The sequence below is a fragment of the Onychomys torridus genome, chromosome 10, assembly GCF_903995425.1.
Source record: "Onychomys torridus chromosome 10, mOncTor1.1, whole genome shotgun sequence".
In the NCBI taxonomy this organism is placed as follows: Eukaryota; Metazoa; Chordata; class Mammalia; order Rodentia; family Cricetidae; genus Onychomys; species Onychomys torridus.
This window is the reverse complement of record NC_050452.1, coordinates 84772137-84791082: the sequence shown is the minus strand read 5'-3', so window position 1 is coordinate 84791082 and position 18946 is coordinate 84772137.

Here is an 18946-nt window from a genome sequence, read left to right as displayed (position 1 = left end):
GGACACACAAGTGTGGGGATTTGACATGATTTGATATGACTGTTCTCAACTTGGTTATTGGGGGGGGAAAGAAAAAGAAGAAAGGAGGAGAAGAGAAGGGGAGGAGGAGGAAGAAGCAGAAAGGAAGGAAAGAAGGAAGGAATTAAGAAATTCCTGGACTGACAGATGCCTCAGGAGTTGGGCCCCAAAGGAGCTAACAGCATCTGAAAACTTTTCATTCTCTTTAAAGATGATGATGTCCACCAGTACATGTTAGAAAGCCTTTAAATAAGGAAGGTCAGAAGCACAGGACCAAAGCATCCAGAACCCAGTGTCTTGTTACTCCGTGTGTCTTGCAACACAAACGCCTACATACTGCTCTGAAGAAACAACACACTAAGAAAACCAAGGAGGAAGCTGCAAAATATGCTAAACTTTTGGTCAAACAAATGAAGGATGCCAAAGAAATCAGCAAGAACAGATTGCCATGGGATGCCAGCTGCCATCGCTGGGAGGTTCCACTTCAAGTCCAGTCAAACATAAGTCTTCAAGAATCACAAACAAATGACCAGGCATTGAAATGAAAATCACACAAACTGGTGTAGTTTACTCTTTAGACAAGAATTTCAGCAAACCAAATCAGAGGGTGTGAAGATGATTAGGAAAATGTTTTCAATAACCATAGTTTTGAGAGTTCTGAGAGTTCCTGGGAATGGAATACTGACTCATCTCTGAATCTTAAAGAGTTCCATTCCAGTGTTTGGAAACACTGCAAAGCTTGCTTTCGCCCATTGTATGTTGTAATTCTAAAATTGATGATTATTGTTGACTAAACGTTCTTGGTCTTTAAAATTAATTTTTTTAATCACAGAGATGTTTGTGTGGATGATTCCTGAGCTCCTGGGATTTGTGTGGGTGAGCACAGTGCAAGAAACTGAGAAGACAGAATTTTGTCACTGATTCTGCATTTCTTCATCATCTTCTCAGCTGACTCTCACAGCACATGTAACCTTGCAATTCCAAGAAAGTCTTTCCCAGTGTAAAGAAAAAAACAAAAACCTAACTATTTAAACCAGTGGTTCTCAACCTGTGTAAGGCTGAGACGCTTTAACACAGTTCCTCATGTTGTGGTGACCCCCAACCACACAATTGTTTCATTGCTACTTCATAACTATGATTTTGCTACTGTGATGTATCCTAATGTAAATATCTGGTATTTCTGATAGTCTCAGGTGACCCCTGTGAAAGGGTTGGTCAATTCCTAAAGGGGTCACAACCCACATGTTGAGAGCCACTGATTTAAACCTCTTTTACTTAGAAGCTATAGAGACTAAAGTAAAACTTAGTTCTGTCTCTGTGGTGTTTATGCATAAAAAATACATGGCAGGTGTTGTAGCATCAGCTCCCCAGGAAGATGGGAGCTGAGAGCAAAGCACTTTAGGGCTTATAGTTTTTTTATACACATCTCTGGGGGGAAATCACTGCTTTGTTCATGTTGTGCATAAGTGATTTTATATATATATATATACATATATATGAAACTATATCACAGGATAAATAATAGATTTTAGCCAAACATAACAGTAACAGTTCTGTTATTTCTCTCATACACACGTTTTGTGTGGTCCCCTCAAACCATGAGACTGGTCTTTCTGACACAAATAGGGACCCGTGTACAGGCTCCTGTTGCTAACGTGGCCTCTCTCACGTCTCACCCAGGATAGGCTTTCAGCAGCTGGGGCTGTCAATAACAGTACTAAGTTAAGAGCATGGTTGTGTTTATTTCTTTATTTTTTCTTCTGTGCCCTCTAATCCAGGCATTTGAAAACCAGCCATAACAGCAAGTGTCTGCAGACATTCACTAATTCATTGGCTACAGTCTCCCCTTTAGGGGTGCTGACATGTAATAGATACTGTCAAGATCCTTCCAAAGGACAGGAATTACAGGAACTTCTATGGCCAGCTAGTGTTGTGACTTGATAATTTATTGAAACCACCTGGCTTCAGATACTCTACTCTGGGTGATAACTAGCATCTTGAAGATTTTCAAACCTATGGAAAAATTGAAGATAGATAAAAGGTCACCCATGCAGCTTTCTCCTTCGCCTTAATTTTAAACCCTTTTGACTCATTAACTTTATTTTTCTCTTGTTGTGTGTATGATCACATAAAATTACACTTATGGTGAGACTTAAGCCCTACACATTTGAGCACTCACTGCTAAATAACATGAGCATTCCCCCACATAAGCACATCACCATTACTGAGCTCAGAATATTTCATGTTAATGAAATCAGCAAACAGCAACCCACACTCAGACTTTCTGGTTGACCCAATGAAGTGCTTAATGCTGTTTTCACTTTTGCATCCAGGATCTGCTCAAGGAGAACATGTTGCATCTGTTGCCACGTCTCCCTGATTTTCTTTCTTCAAAACAGTTCTCGTACAAATCTCCCTCCCTCCCCTTGTTCGCTCCATAACCGTGATGGCATTTCCAATGAGGCTTCCGTCTGAAAATCATCTCCCTGAACTTTGATTTGGGTTAAGCACTTTGAAAAGATTTGGGCAACGCCATGTAAGTGATGTTTCATTCTCTTCACATTCCATTAGGTAGCATATGTCTCATTATTAATTATACTAATTTTGATCACTAAGGTAAGGAATCTGGCAAATGTTTTCATTGGAAAGGTACATTTTCCTTTTGTAATTTGAAATATAATAAATAATACTTTGATAAATGATGATGTGAATGTTCTTTCCACTGAAAGTTTTTCATCCATTAACTGATGATCACCAAATGGCATTTGCCTATACTGACCATTACAATGTTGGTGGCAAAATAAAATTTTTCAAATGTTCTCTATGTGTTATTTGTAATTCTTTGGGAAAGAGAATGTTTCTCTTCATCCCAAGCAACACCACTTCTGATTTTTTAAAAACTCACTATGTTCTAATCCATGATTCTTATCCCTGACATTATTTTTAAAATGTGATCAAAGGAAACCACTAGAAGTTAGTAAAGTTTGCAATTTCACTACATTATTAAATATTACAATCACAAGAAAGAAGTTATGAGGTATAAAAATGATTTTTAACAACCACTCCTTTATAAAAGAGTAATGAAGTCCAAATGTCCCTGTGTGCTCCTCATTATTCAAGCAAAATAATTTTAAATTGCCATTGCAATAAATTATAGAAAATCCACTTGGACAGTTTCAAGGATTTGAGGCAGTGAGAAAGCCACTGTTCCTTCTGATTATCCACCTTACCCACCTCCTTTCATGAGCAGCCCAGATTCCCGTCACCTCAGATCAAACTGAGGCTGGAGCTAGCTCACGGTGGGCAGTAGAGGGAAGGGGGTGTGGTAAAAACTGCGGGTTGCTCATGAATATCACTATGAAAGCAGGCTCTGGGCCTAAAAGAAAGGTTAGGGTGATAAGAAGCCCAGAATGCTGTTGGAGTTGTTAAGCTTGCAAGTGGATAGAAGACCGGTGTCAGCAGGCCTACCGAATGGCTTCCCTGGGGCACTCAGGCAAGTCATTATACTACCTCTTCATGTTTTCTTGCTTCTAACGCACCTAACTGTAATGGGCTAAATTCTAAGGGTGGCTTCTCAAAAGCTTTCCCCTAATTCAAGAAAGAGAACCTCGAAGACTGCCCTGTGAAGAAGGAGTTTAAAACGAGGTAACCGAACATAACTGTGTCTGCGTCTTGGTAGCTGAGACAGGAGCTAACTCAATGGTAAAGCTCTGGACTGGTCATGTAAGCACAAGAACAAAGAGCCCAGCGTGAGTAACAGCTGCCCATGAGGTCGACAGCTAGAGGCTGTTGGCCAGTAAGTAAGTGAAGGGAAAAAGGAAAGACACAGGTGGAAGCCAACTTCCAAGCATGACCGCTCCCCTAGCCATGCAGGCGACTCACAAACAGTGTGCGACCTTCTCCCTCAAGGCGCCAGAACATAGAGTGTGGGGCCCTCAAATTGGCCACCTAACGAAATTACCTCAGTCGTTTCCCAGTACCTGCCACAAGTCCCGTAAAAGTCCCTAGACAAAGAAGTTTGGTGGCTTTTTGTCTCCTGGGGGAACCACCCACTTCCTCACTTTCCCTTAATTTCTAATAAAGCTTGTCCCACTTTGCTGATTCCCATGTACGCGTAAGGGTGAGACAATGAAGTCAAGAGCACTACCAACTCAGTTGATTTTGGGTGGCCATTGCATTTCCAGAACCTTAAGTCCTCAGCTCAAGCACAAGTGGACTGAGAACGGTCCCATTGCTCTCAAAAGCAGCTTCAAACCCAAGGCCGCTTGCTTTCTCATCTCTTCCAAGCATGGAGTCAGTGCCTTAATTCTCAAGCCTCCCCTACATCTGATCCTTTAGCTCCATAAAGAGAGCATTCATGTTCCCACTCAGTCCAGCAGAGCGAGCCGAACCGCTGAGACAGGCAGTAGGCACCATACAAGTAGGATGACCACAGCAAGTGCCTCGTGCACAGCCACGCCTAGAGTCACCCAATAATCAGGTCAACATTGCCTTCCTTGCCTTGATCACCCTGGTATGTGTGTCAGTTCAGTCATCTTCCCGTCTCCTCACCTTGCAGCCTATCTTTGCTTCACCTTCGATAGTGGCCCTTCCGGAATTCTGTGCCTACTTGCTAACCCCAGGTGGCCCATTCCTCCAGGCTTACCAACCTCAGGGTGAGACTTAGTAGCATTTCCTCTTTGGCCATTTGCTCCGTGAGGCCACTTCCTCTTTCCTGTTCCACTGGTTACAGCTTACTGAAGAAAAGCTATTGACCTGCTGTATCACTGCTGCTACCCTCACAGCTGGAACTTTCTTCTGTAGCCAATGGAAGTCATCTGACTCTTTAGGATAGGAAAGCCTGTGGAATCAGGACTGCAGATGTGAGGCAGGGCACTCCAGTTCCCAGAAGCAGGGGCATGAGAAATACTAACCTGCTCAAAAAACATACAGTGAATACATAGAGTCAATTCCTTACCTATAGATCACACAAACACACCACACATACACACACATACATACACACACGTACACATATACAACACACATATACCACACATACACACATATACACACACCACACTCATACACATACACATACACACACCACACTCATACACACACACACTACACACACCACACACACATACACACACACATACACACACACCAAACACATATATACACACCACACACACCACACACATACACACCCATATCACACACACCCCCCACACACACTTCTCTGTCCCTTGATGCCCAGAACCTAGTCTGATGCCATGATGCTGAGAACCAGTTGCTGACTAACAAAAGACCATTCACCAGGAAATAAAGATCAGCCTCGGCCTAAACTACACTGGGCTACATCTAAATATTTTTTTAAACACACGCACATACACACTTACACACACAGACACCATTATATCATATGTTACTCTTTTTTGAGTCCTTTTATTGGTGAATTACATTTTCAATTACATTTATTAAGTACAACCAGAGAATCAAAGAAATACTATGATTCCTATGTTCCAACATCGACACAAAACAGTGTTGAACATGGGACATTGAAGGGGTGCCTAAGTCAGACACTGTCCTCAGGAAGGACTCATGATATTATTGTGAAAAGAAGTTGATTGTCACAAGAGCAAGCTGTTATAAAGCAAGTTCAAGTCCTGTTGGCCAGGCTCTCCCACACCCTTGTAGACGTGAGCCCCTAGATCATAGACCTCCAGGTCTTCAAATGAGAAGAACCGAAGTGCCAATCTTTACAAACCCCTGGTCTCTGGCCGTCTGATGCAGCAGCACCAACGCCCTTCAGGTTGGAACGGGAAGAGGCTGCAGTAGCAAAGGAGAAGGCAAAGACTGGTCCATCTGGACATTTTCCTTTTTGTTGTTATCATTGCTGCTGTTGTTTTTGAAACAGTGTCTCTCTGCACATCCCTGGCTGTCCTGGTTCTCGCTATGTAGGCCAGGCTGGCCTCAAACCTGCTTCTGTTTCCCAAGTACCAGGATTAAAGGCATGGGCCACCATGCCCAGCTCAACATTTTTCTTTTCTTTATTGTATTATGTATTTGCTTTATGTGAATGGATGCTTTGCCTGCATGTAAGTCTGTGCACCACAGCATGCCTGGTACCTGTAGGGGTCAGAGGAGGGAATTGGATCCCCTGGGACTAGAGTTACAAATGGTTGTGAGCCATCATGTGGCTGCTGGGAGTTGAACCAAGGTGCTCTTCAAGAGCAGCCAGTGCTCTTAACCACTGAGCCAAATCTTCAGCACCCTGACATTTTTCAAGGAAGCACAAATCAACCCCGTGTGCCTGCTCACATTAAATAATAACTGTGGTGGCTTCTCCCACTCTGATGCTGCTTTCTCTTCCTCAGTGGGCTCTGAACCAGCCTCTTCATCAGATGGACCTTACAACCCCATGCTGTGAGGACAGACCTCAGAGGAGTATGTGCAGTAAGTCTTGTCCAAACATAGAGCATACAATTTCTTTTAAAATTTCTAATAAATGGAAGTATTGCTGTAATTAACAGTATAAAAGTAACATCAATATCACCCTACTCATAGTAACATTGTACCATCATGTATTCAATTGACAGACGAAAATATTCCTATAAGCTGTACCTGGGTATATTCTTGGTATAATGCTGCAAGAAATTAGGAAACTTTTTAATTGCATGCAATACTGGTACTTCTTAAGTTCCATTATGGCCTTGGACTGTGTCCCACCAAGATCCTCTAAACACCAAATGCTTTGGATCTTGCAGTGGAAAAGCATTTGGGGCAATGTGTTCTATGTAACATAATTGAAAGGATCCCATCCTTCCCTTCCCCACAGACCTCCTCTGTGTGTCTCAGCACAGTCAGCTGGGGTCCAAGCAGACAAAGAGAATGAAGAGCCAGCGACGTCAGCCTGCCTCCTGGACACAGGACACCCATAGAGACTTCTGCTTTATTAACTGAGGAGGAGGAAATGGTTATGAGAATACATAATTAAAAAGCAGCTTAAAGCTCTTGGTTGTGGACTTAGCTCAGTTAGAAAACTGCTTGCCACATGAGCACAAAGATCTGAGATGAGTTCAGGTCTCAGAATTCCCCTTTGAAAAGCTGTGTATGTGGACCACCAGTATGGCTCAGCAAGTGAAGGGGCTTGCCACTAAGCCTGATGTCGCAGTCACCAGAGCCTACATGGTGGAAGGAGAGAACAGACTCTGAGTCCTCTGACCCCAGGTATGCATCATGACATGCACATGTCCATGCATGATAAAGAGTTTGTTTTTAAGCCAAGTGTAGTGGTGTATACTTGTAACTGGAGAAGGGAAATCAGCAGGTCTCTGGGACTCACTGGTCAACCAGCCTAGCCTATTTGGCAAGCTCCAAGGGAGACCCTGTCCTGCAGGTACCCCCTCCCCCTAAATAACAAGGGAATGGTACCTGAGGAGCTACACCCAAGGCTGACCTCTGGTCTCCATATACCCATACACACCCACATGGTCTTGCACATATGTTCATAAATGTACACACAAAAAGAATAGTGTTTGCTAATTTAAGTTATAAGAAATCTAGAGGCAAGGAATTTTGAGAGTGTTTGGTACACAATTAGATTATCGAGGTTGTCTGAGTTTTTTATCTTACTGGTCGATTGATTACAGTAAGTTGGTTTTTGCTGACAAGTTTGTGGATCAGGAAGACTGTGACACCTCAGTTACATCAAAGGGCAAAAAAAAGCAAGTTTGGGGGCTTTTATTTTTCTTGCCCATCTGTTTTTAGAAGGAAGAAAATCTTTCCCAAAAGTCGCTCCCTGGGAACATTATCACCAATTCCCCTCGGGGACCCACTGGCAGAGTTCACACTGTCAGCTCAGACTATGGAGAGACCAGAAAAATGTGCACTGAGATTTTCCAAGTTGAGAAGCTGACATACCCAGCAAAGGTCTCTAACCTAAGAGGATGGAATATGGGGCAAGGTATTAAGGATTTCTCACTGAGAGCCAGGAAGCGATGGCCCCTTTAGAGAAAGGAAATGAGTCTGGGCTGAAGCTATGTGTATGCTTTAGAGTTAGGGTAAAAATACACATTGGCTTTCTACCTCATTCAGCTCCAACGTGTCTCACCAATCATTAACCCTTCTTACTGTTGGTTCCCAAATGTTAAAAGCTTTCTTATGTTGTATTTTTCTCTGCATTTAGGTATTTCACTTTTTTGTTTTGGACAGAGTATCACTAAATAGCCCTAGTTGCCTGCCCTAGGTCTCACTATGGAGAACAGACTGGCCAAAAATGTGAGTGACCCCTGATTGCCTGCCTGCTGAGACCCAGGATTTCAAACAGATGCTACTATGCCTGCCTTCTTTGTTTGGGGGGAAATTCAAGTTCACTATAGGAAATACTAGTTAGTCAGTCAATAATACAGAACAGAAAGCAGAGGCTGGGGAGATGGCTCGGTGGATAAAACACCCACACACTCTGCAAGCCTGAAGACCTCGCTCTGCAAGCCTGAGGACCTTGCTCTGCAAGCCTGAGGACCTCACTCTGAATCCCTAGAATAGAACCTACATAAAAAAGCCAGGCACACCAAGCAGTAGTGGCACACACCATTAATCCAAGCAATCAGGAGGCAGAGGCAGGTGGATCTCTGTGAGTTCGAGGCCAGCCTGGGCTACAGAGTAAATTCCAGACAGGCTCCAAAGCTACACAGAGAAACCCTGTCTCAAAAAAGAAAAAAAGAAAAAAGGCCAGGTATGACTGCACCAGCCTGGAACCCCAGCATCAGGTGGCGAAACCAGGCAGATCCCAAGAGCTCCCTGGCTGGCCAGCATAGTCAATATGGTGAGCTTCCAGTTCAGGGAGAGACCCTGTCTCAAAGTAATAAAGTAGAGAGCTGTAGAAGGTGACACCAAATATCCTGCTGTGGCCTCCACATGCAAGTACCATATGCATGTATTGCACACACTCACACATGCACACAAAGAAAATAGGAACTATACCATCCTGAGATAAGTACTACTATGTTCACAGCTTGATGCACACTTCCTTAGATATAGCTGCATTAAAATACATACATACATCTTACAGAGCCCCTTCCTTCTCGCACTTTCTGCTATTGCAGCACATGTAATAATGCAGTTCAAATGTATGGACCCTGCTTTAAAGTTGAATGGTTTTGGAAAACAGCTGGAACTATTTAGAGAGTAACAAGTGTTACTCCCAGAAAAAGCCTGGGGAAACAGGCATTGTCGTAAAGGAGTTTGGGATGCTGTCAATTGGCAGTTAATTCATCCAGTTTATGTATCAGAAAACATGAGGTTGCAAAGCACTTGTCTGAAGCAGAGTCTTGGGTGAAATGAATTTCCAGACCAGCATTTGAAACAGGAGCCCTGCACCTCTCCACACATGGGCAGGTTTGCTGCTGCGGTTCCAGGCACAGATCGCTCCTCCCACACTCCATTTTGAACAACACAGTGGCCTTAGAAGTATTCACAGCATTAAATGTGTGTTGAAGTTTGCAAATATACTTGCATGAGCAGCAACTTCATCTCTCAGAGAATTGTGTGAGATCTCTCAAATGATATTCTCAAGATCTTTCTAAAAAGCATAGTTCCTTAATAGCAAATGCACTCGATTTAAATTAGCCAGCGTCACATGAACATTAGCTGTGTATCTGCAGAACACTGCTGGCCACATTTGAAATCTCATGTGTAGCTTGACAGCCTGGTGGAGTGATTTGGACCAACCTCGTTGACTTGGCCCCTTTGATGCTGCTGCTCTGCCATGGGGATGTTTTGATGTGGTTCAAATTCTGCTCACATGTTCACTTGCTCTTTTCTGATGACATGCTGCTTGACATTTATTAAAGACTCCACTCTCTCACCTTGGAGATTGGAAACAATAACATGTACCTTGGATATTTGTGGTAAGGCTTAAATCACATGTTTTCAGTTTCTCCTGCAATGCCCATGACATTTCGGTTGCTCTATAAATGGTGGCAAGGGCAGTGGTGGCATGGGTTTGGCAGTGGCAGTGGAAAGGGCTGTACAAGGTGGGCCGAAAACGTGCTGTCCACTCCTGAGGCTCTGGGGCAGCCGTTCCTAAATGCAAGCGTGTTCCGTGAACTTAGTTACAAGCTTCCAGAAACAGGAAGTTTAAAACTACAGGAAGTGTAGCATCAGGAGAATTTAGAGGCAGGTGTACAGCCTTTGGTTCACAGCTAACTCCTTCCTAAGCACATTGACTTGATGAATTGTTCATGTGTTGATGGCTCATGCTTTTGCTGAGTATTTTCTCAGTGCTTTTGTTTTTATTCCAGTATATCAAAAGACCTAGGGGCTACCAGTGTTGAACTGGAGCATACCCAGGCATTAAAGCTGGCTTTTTGGAGCCCACTGACTATGGTGGGACATGTCACACAGCCTTAAGGCAGGGAGAGGGGCTTGGACCTGCCTCAACTGAATGTACCAGGCTCTGCTAACTCCCCATGGGAGGCCTTACCTTCTTGTAGAGGGAAATGGGGAGTAGGGAGGTGAGGGAAGGCTGAAGGGGTAGGAGGAGGGAAGAGGGAGATCTGTGATTGGTATGTAAAATAAATAAAAAGTTTCTTAATAAAAAAAAAGTATGTTTAATATACTTAAGTATATTAAAGTATTTATGGCATCGTATAGGCCCAAAGAAAGGAAATGTTAACAGTAAGGGAAAGTATGTGACTTAGAAAATACTACAAATGGGTTGGAAGCAGAATACAAAGACAAGAATGTTGGGAGACATGAGAAAAGAGAGGAGCCCTCTGCCTGGGGAATCTGGTTAAACTCCCTCACAAGCAGCTAAGCAGAAATTCCATCACAGTTGGCAGAATCCTCTCTCTCTTTTCAGCTACAAAAGTGCAGTTTCTAGGAATCTCACCAGAAACCTTATTTATAGGGAAATGGCATATATTAAACCATTGTGCAGCATAGTAGCATCTAGTTTTACCTTGTTAGATTATTTATTACTCCACCCAAGCACTTGTGGAGCTTGTGCTTACAATCTCCCTTATCAGGAGAGAGACAAGAGGGAAGGGTTTCTCCATTGTTCAAATCTTAGATGGTCTTTTAATAAAAAATTTTTTAAAAATTTTTAAAAGTGTACCAGGTATTGGGGTAAAAGCTGAAAGATCAGAGAGGCAGAGCAAGCCACAGCCATCACCTATTACCTCACCAACTCTAGGAATCCTCTGACTGAAATCCTCTGAGTCCTCACTGGAAGGGGTCTCAGCTGAACTGCCTTTGTTCCTGTCTCCTCATGCCTTATATACCTTTCTCTGCCCAGCCATGTCACTTCCTGGGATTAAAGGTGTGTGTGCTTCCCAGTACTGGGATTAAAGGCATGTGCCACCACTGCCTGGCTCTGTTCCCAGTGTGGCCTTGAACTCATAGAGATCCAAACGGATCTCTGCCTCCTGAGTGACAGGATTAAAGATGTGTGCCACCACTATCTGATCTCTATGTCTAATCTAGTGGCTGTCCTTTGATCTTCAGGCAAGTTTTATTGGGGTACACAATATATCACTACATTTCTCAGCAACACTTTAGGAGTAACTTGAGGAACATCAAAATGGTATCCATGACTACTGCTGAAATCACTTTCTCTTGAAAGCCACTGCCTGAACTTGACTATATCTCACTTTCTGCCATCGTGCCTCAGAAGGCCTGTGCCCACACTAGGTATGTCTTTCTTTCTGACCATCTCTCTTTTGTTTTTAGCCCTGGTGTTTAAGCTATCTTTTATAAAGTGTCCACTGCTTCTTCAAACTGGCCTGTCCTGAAATTCTTTTCTCTGTCATAGCCACAAACCCTGGTTGGGCCTGAGTTGAGTTTCATGAAAAAATAGGGGTACTTTCCTCAGGTCAACACAAGTGACAGCATGGAGCTGTGTCTCTGTCCCCACCAACAATGTATCCACTAAAACATATATCCAACAAGGAACTATTGCGTCCCAGTGAACCCTTGGGACAACCGAGGCTAACCACAAACATGGCCTGTTAGGAACCCACAGAGTTTCTCAGAATCTTCAAAGCACGTAGCAACCGCTAGCTGCCACTGTGAAATGTGCTGGGGTAACATCATCCAGCATGGACCGGAGTGGGGGCTTTTGATGGTGCTTCTCTTGTCTCTCCCAACCCCACTCAATACTGTCATCACTGAGAAGAACAGAGAGGAAAAACAGCCACGCTGCTCTATGAATGAGGGAAAGTTCGGGAACATCTGTGCTGAAAGAGCAAGGGGAGGATAGCATTCTAAAGAAGGACTTTATTTGTCTCCAATGCAATTGTGTGGCGTAAGGGAAGATGTTCTCCAGTTCATGGAAAGGAAGGAGGAAGCAGACGGCAACTCCAATCCATTGATTGAATTTCAAGCTATTTTTGCTACAGGATGTCTTCTCTACGGAGTGCACAGTACCCAGAGATCATTTGCAGTAAGGTTTACTTTGAATAAGAAACCTGCTGGGCTCTACATTCATATACACCACCACTATCACCCCCACCTCCACGACCACCACTATCACCACCACAAAATGTGGAGCCAGCAGCTGGTGGCAAAACATTTGTCCGTGGTATTTTGAAATGTATAATTCTATCTAGCATGACAACAGCTTGGTGTACATTTGACACTCTCATCTGCAAGTGTGGGCCTGGCAGGCTTAGTGATGAGCTATGACTGAAAAGTTGATTCTGGCTTAGTGGAACCATTCAAGCATATGTCCACTCCTCTCCTGCTCTGTTAACACATCCTGCTCAACAGATGGGGCAGGGGGCAGGGCTGAGGACCAAAGAATAATCCTGGCCTCCATTGTCTGCCCCACAGATGTCTTTGAAAAAGGCTTAACTGTTTTGTTTTGTTGGTTTTTTTTTCAGAGTTCTGTGGTGTTTTGCACTTTACTAAGGTTATTTGAAAGGCCATAAATTCTCCATTTCTTCAATTCAGGTCCATAGAAGGAAAGGAAATATGGTGCATAATACTCTTGCTTGAAACCAAGCTATATAATTTTTTGTTGTTGTTTTTTTGGGGTTTTTTGGTTTTTTTGGTTTTTTTTTTTTTTTTTTTTGGTTTTTCGAGACAGGGTTTCTCTGTGTAGCTTTGCGCCTTTCCTGGAACTTGCTTTGGAAACCAGGTTGGCCTCAAACTCACAGAGATCTGCCTGCCCAGTGCTGGGATTAAAGACATGTGCCACTACCACCCAGCAATATTAAATTTGAGGTTCCACAAGGATAAGTTTCAGCATAAGAATTTATATGATGACTTGTAGTTTTCTCAAAGCAAGATTGAAAAGAGGCGCTTTTCGGCAGAGCAGTCTGACAAGGGAAAAGGTGTGTGTGTGTGTGTGTGTGTGTGTGTGTGTGTGTGTGTGTGTGTAACATCTACCATAGTCTAGCCAATCATATCCTGTATGAATTGTCGCAATCAAGAAACAAGGGGGGGGGGGGGAGGGGCAGGAAGGAACCTGGCCTATGAAACCATAAATGCTCCAAATAGGAAAAATTCTACTTTATCCTTCCTCCGTGGACATATATGGTTATTTCATAAGTTTGTTGTCTCATTTCTGATTCTTTTTAATTTCCCAAAGCTCTGGCTACATTAACTTCTGATTATCCATGAATAAAGTGCACAACTCTGCCTGCTGAGCAAACACTCCTGTGCAGGTGGCTACCACGACCCTGCTTAAGGGGTAGGTGTAGTAGATAGCCATCCCAGCATTGGCCTGGAAGTTCCAACCCCCATTGAGGCTTCGGTAATGATCACGCCCACAAGGCGGGGCAGAGGAGGGAGCAGAAGACCGAGGATTAAGAGGAGAGCTCTCTTGGTTCCGGGACCCTGGACACTCTAGGTAGACTGAGCAGAGTTCTCCAGAGAACACCGCTGGACTGCGCTATACCTTTGTCAGACCCTGCAACCTATCCCTTCATTTGTAAGTTACCCCACAAAATAAACCTCCCTTTTAACTACGTGGAGTGGCCTTAATAATTTCACCAATAGGTAGGTGTTCAGGGAACTGATGAAGCCCACCCTCATGTGACACCACTCCTGTAGAGACCTGAGCAAACATCTACTCAGCCTCAATGTGAACTGACAACAGACCGCAGGAAGGATCTCACCAAAGACCAGCTTGGAAAATTCACAAGTGTTATTGAGGTTGCTTACAGCAATGTGGGTGAGGAGTTACTTACTGGTATAGAAATGATACAGAAGCAACTGTATCACCACAGCCCACTCCAGCATGGGTGACAGCCCACTCCAGCATGGAAACCCGGAGCACACTGCACAGCCTGCAGGCAGCTCAGCGGTTGGAGTGTCCTTCCCAGGTAGCTCAACTGGCTTGAGCTTCTTCCAGGTGCCTCCACTGGTCTCTGCTTCTTCTAGCAGCTCAGCTTGTCTGACAGTGTCTCTGAGCAGTCCTTGTGGCTTATATATGCTTGGTGATGGAGCAGCCTAGGGAATCTGGTCAGCTCCAAGGACTTCCTGAACCCACTGAGTTGTTTACTTCCTCCCTGAGCTTAAGGCGTTTCCCTGCAGAATGGAACGATTGACCTCCTCTTAGAACATCCTTTGAGCTTCCATCCAAGATGAGATGGGAAAAGGCTCGACATTGGTAATTTTGAAAGTACCCAGGTTCTAACACACAGCCTAGCATGAAGCCTGGAGTTGGGTGGATGGTTAAGCCTCCTGAATGTGGTTCTGGATGCAGCCTTCATTCTAGCACATTCTGTGTAGGAGATTGTTCCATCCATTCCACTGAAATCAGAATCTCTTGGGACAGGACATGACTACTAACTTTTACTGCTATTCTTGTGGTTATTTTAATAACTTTAATGCACAGTTAGAATCCCCTAAAAAGCTTGTAAACAAAGATTGAGATTATTTGTTCACCCATTGTATACTTAGGACCCGGCATAGGACTCAGCATAGGACTCAATATGCATTTTAAATGGATTAGTGACAACTTCCCAGTCAATATAAAGTGAATCAACCCATAACACAGTAAGTTATAAACTGTGGGGGAAATCCACGGTCTAAGAAAATTGAACACACCAAACTAAAAGATCTACGGTGTAACTCAGGAATCCCACTAGTGGTCGACATCTAAAGGAGATAAATTGATTGTGTTGAAGGGATACCTGGACGCCCAGGTTTATAGCAGCACTAGTGGGACCTACTCATGGGATTTGCTGTTTATTTTCTTAACACCAGACAAGAGAGAAGAGAGAGGCATGCATCTTGAATGTCCTGGCGTGGCCTTTAGATACACATATGCCTCTGTGTGCTGACCATGTGTCTATCTTTTTTTGTTGTTGTTTCCTATTATAGACATTGCCGGTCTGAGGTGTGACAGTTTCATATGAGAAAGAAAGGTGTTCAACATCCTGTCCGTCCCTCTGACTAAACACATGCTATGCCTGTGTGTCCTTGGCTCTGGAAAGAGGCTCATGGTCCTGCTCTGCTCTCTGCTGGGCTGGGGTCCATTTTTGTGCTCTGTAGCGTGTCCTAGGTCTCCATCTTAACATTTATCCTTCCATCTAGGGCTCGCACTCTTCTGTGGATCACTGTGTGCTCAGAACAATAGTCTGAGCCAGGTGTGGTGGCGCACATCTGTTATGCCAGCACTTGGAAGGTAGAGGCGGGAAGATTATGAGTTCTAGAACAGCCTGGGCTAAATACTAAAACCCTGTTCCAAAAGACAAAATCAAAGCTGTCTTTGCTCAATAGAATATAAGAGACACTGATGGGCCTTTCTTAGTTTGTCCTGGCTGGCATCCAGCTCTTCTCATACCTCCTTAGTGAAACTATTTACATCTGTTGGTTTAGTCTTGACTAAAATTAAACTTTCCCCAGGATCCTGTACTAAATAAAACAATACATTCCCTCTTTTTCTTATGACAGCTTGAGTTGGGCTTGGAACTCCCAACTGAAGCAATTCTGACATGTAGAGATGCCCCGTCTGGCCAATATCTCCAGCCACATACCTAGAATATGGGATTGATCAAATTCTTTCTGACCCCTGATGGGAGCCAGGACTTAGATTATCCTGCAGAGAGAGAACTAGACGGGCAGAGCATGACCTGTTGCTGAGGAGCCTGAGAACACAGACAGGGCCTTGAGGAGCACAAGCAAAAACTGAGGCATGTGGAGGCCCCTGAACCCAGCCTCCCCAGCCTGGACCCTCAGCGTGGGAATCGCCTTGCCCTTCCCACAGGACCAAATGCAGGGAGCCGGCTGTGATGAGGGAAGAGGGTCAAATAGCTTAGCTTCCTCCCAAAGCTGATGCGTATTTTTAGAAGTGAGTGGAACTCATTAGTACCATGACATTCCCGGTGTGGGTCTAGTCACTGAGCTGCCTGTGGCCTTTGATGCTGGCACGCCACAGCTGTTCCTACACGTCTGCTCTGAAAGTGAGATCAGACACCTAATCCTCTCCCACATGCCATCACATGTTAGCCCTGTCTCTTTCTCTCCAGGCTCCCAGACCCTTCAGACTTGTCATATCCTCCCCCCACCCCAAACACAGCCATGCTATAACTCAGAGGGGATTTTCTTTTCGCTGTCTTGTATTTCCACAGCTTCATAAAACTCTGTGTGAACAAGGGATTGCTAACACCCGGTGCCACATCATACAACTTATTAAATAATTCATCATCTAATCCCCAGCCCACATTCAAAGACAAGGGGTGAGCTTGGATCTTACTGGATCCAAAGAACATGGGTCTTACTGGATCCCACAAGGACAATGTGGACACGGCCACTATCCAGAGGAATAGAGTACCTGCAACCACCTGGTGCGTGCGCCATTTAGAGCCAGACTTGTGAAGGAACCAGAACCTAAATGCTGGGCTTCTGCCCGTAAGAAAACATCACTCCTTCCCATTGACTTCTGTGTATGTCAGAGGGTGAGCTGAGCAGGGCAGAGAAAAGCCCCCATAGCAGGGACATCTGATTTCTGATCAGGGCCAAATCCAGATGCCCGGCCTCTTCAGCAGTGTCTTAACCTCCTGTCCTTGGTGCAGGCCCAGCAGGAGTTTGCTGGGAACTCTCTCAGGACTAGCTGGTTGTTCTCACCACCACCAATATTTGCTTACTGGTAATAATAATTTTCTCTCGGTTGGTGGGGTTCTTTTGTTGTTCATTGTTTTCTTTTTTTCTATTTTCTTTATGAACCAAGGTTCTGCACAAAGCCTTCAGCAGGTTGCAATTTGTGTTTTAATGTGAATTTTCTATGAGGCAGAATCTTGAAGGCTTGGTGGATTTTAAGACTTTGCTGGTGGTTACCATCCTCTAGCTAGCTTTAGGTGATCTCTACAAATTAGTTAACTTTGCCTAACTAAAATAGTACCTATACTCACTTCATTACTGGTTATCTAGCCCTCTACCTACAACTAAACCATGAAAACTAATATACAAAATGTAAACATTTACCACAAAGTATACAATCCCTTTTATAAGTTGGTCAGCATCAGGAACTAACTCACAGTAGCTTAGACAAAAATATGTTAGCAAGTTCAGATGTGATAGATGAGCAGCCAGGCCAGGGCTGAGCAGGCAACCAAAACCTGGTTCTGAGTATGATCGCCCACGTTGTGGGATAATCTTGTACTCTGTAAAGATGTGTTTCTGCCTAAGGTGCCTTTGAAGGGCCAATAGCTAGGCAAGAGAAAATAGGTGGGAATTCTGGGGAGAGAGAGGAACTCAGGGCTAGAATCTAGGCACGTGGGAGACACCAGGGAGACACTGAGAAAATCTGATTACAGTATGGAGGAGAGGTAATAAGCCATGTGGCAGAATGTAGATTAATATAACCAGGTTAGTTTAAGTCTTAAGAGCTAGCTGGGAACAAACCTAAGCTAAGGTCAAATTTTTATAACTTAAGAAGTCTCTGTGTCATTACTTGGGGGCTGGCAGTACAAAGAAACTCCAACTACACCACCTCCACCAACACACACACACACTCACTCAAGCACACACGCACACTCATACACACACCTTCTAATATCCACTCTTTAGTCTTTTGGGGGGGAGAGGGGGTTCGTGACAGGGCTGTGTAGCCCTGATACCCTGGAACTCACTTTGTAGACCGGGCTGGTCTCAAACTCACAGATACGACTGTTCCTGCATTCCAAGTGCTGGGATTAAAGGTTCTGCCACCATGCCTGACTCACTCTTTAGTCTTATTATCATCTGTCTACCCAACAGAAGATGTGACATTAGTCTCAACTCGATTCCTAGACAGGAAACACCAATTACTCTCACCCAAACCAAACCTCAACACCCAGGGGAAAGGCATAGTTCAGCCCAGCATGGCTCTAGGGCTCACTCTAAAAAAATCAAGAGTAGCTAAGAGCTAGGACTCCTAGAAGATGGAGTCACCCACTCAAAATCTAGTAGTCAGAGGCAGGGGCATCCATCAGAAGCACTATATATACACATTGCACCTGATGTTTCCAAAGACCACTTTGGAGAAATTCATACACCTCATGGTCGATGTTTATGAAAATAGACAAATATTAGCTATATCTTCAATATGATTACCACAGTTTAAAAATAAATAATAAGCCATATATAGTTAGTTAGTTAGTTAGTTAGTTAGTTAGTTAGGGTAGAAACTTCCAAGTCACTGCTTTACCCAAATACATCATAACACATAATAGATAACAGATCCTCAATAAATACTTATCAAGTGAATAGATGGGAAGAAAATAATGGCAGAAACCATGTACAGCAAATACTTAAAGTAATGACCTCTCAATGTAAGATTACAGGACACTTTCATTTTTATCTATTTCTGAATGTTTACATATGCCACCATTAGCGTGTGTTGCTTTTAAATTTCATTTCAAAGCAATATTATTATAAGGAAGCTTTATGAAACATGAGTATTCTATGCTTCCCTAGGGAGAAAAATGGAAGTGTTATTGAGTTCTCTGGA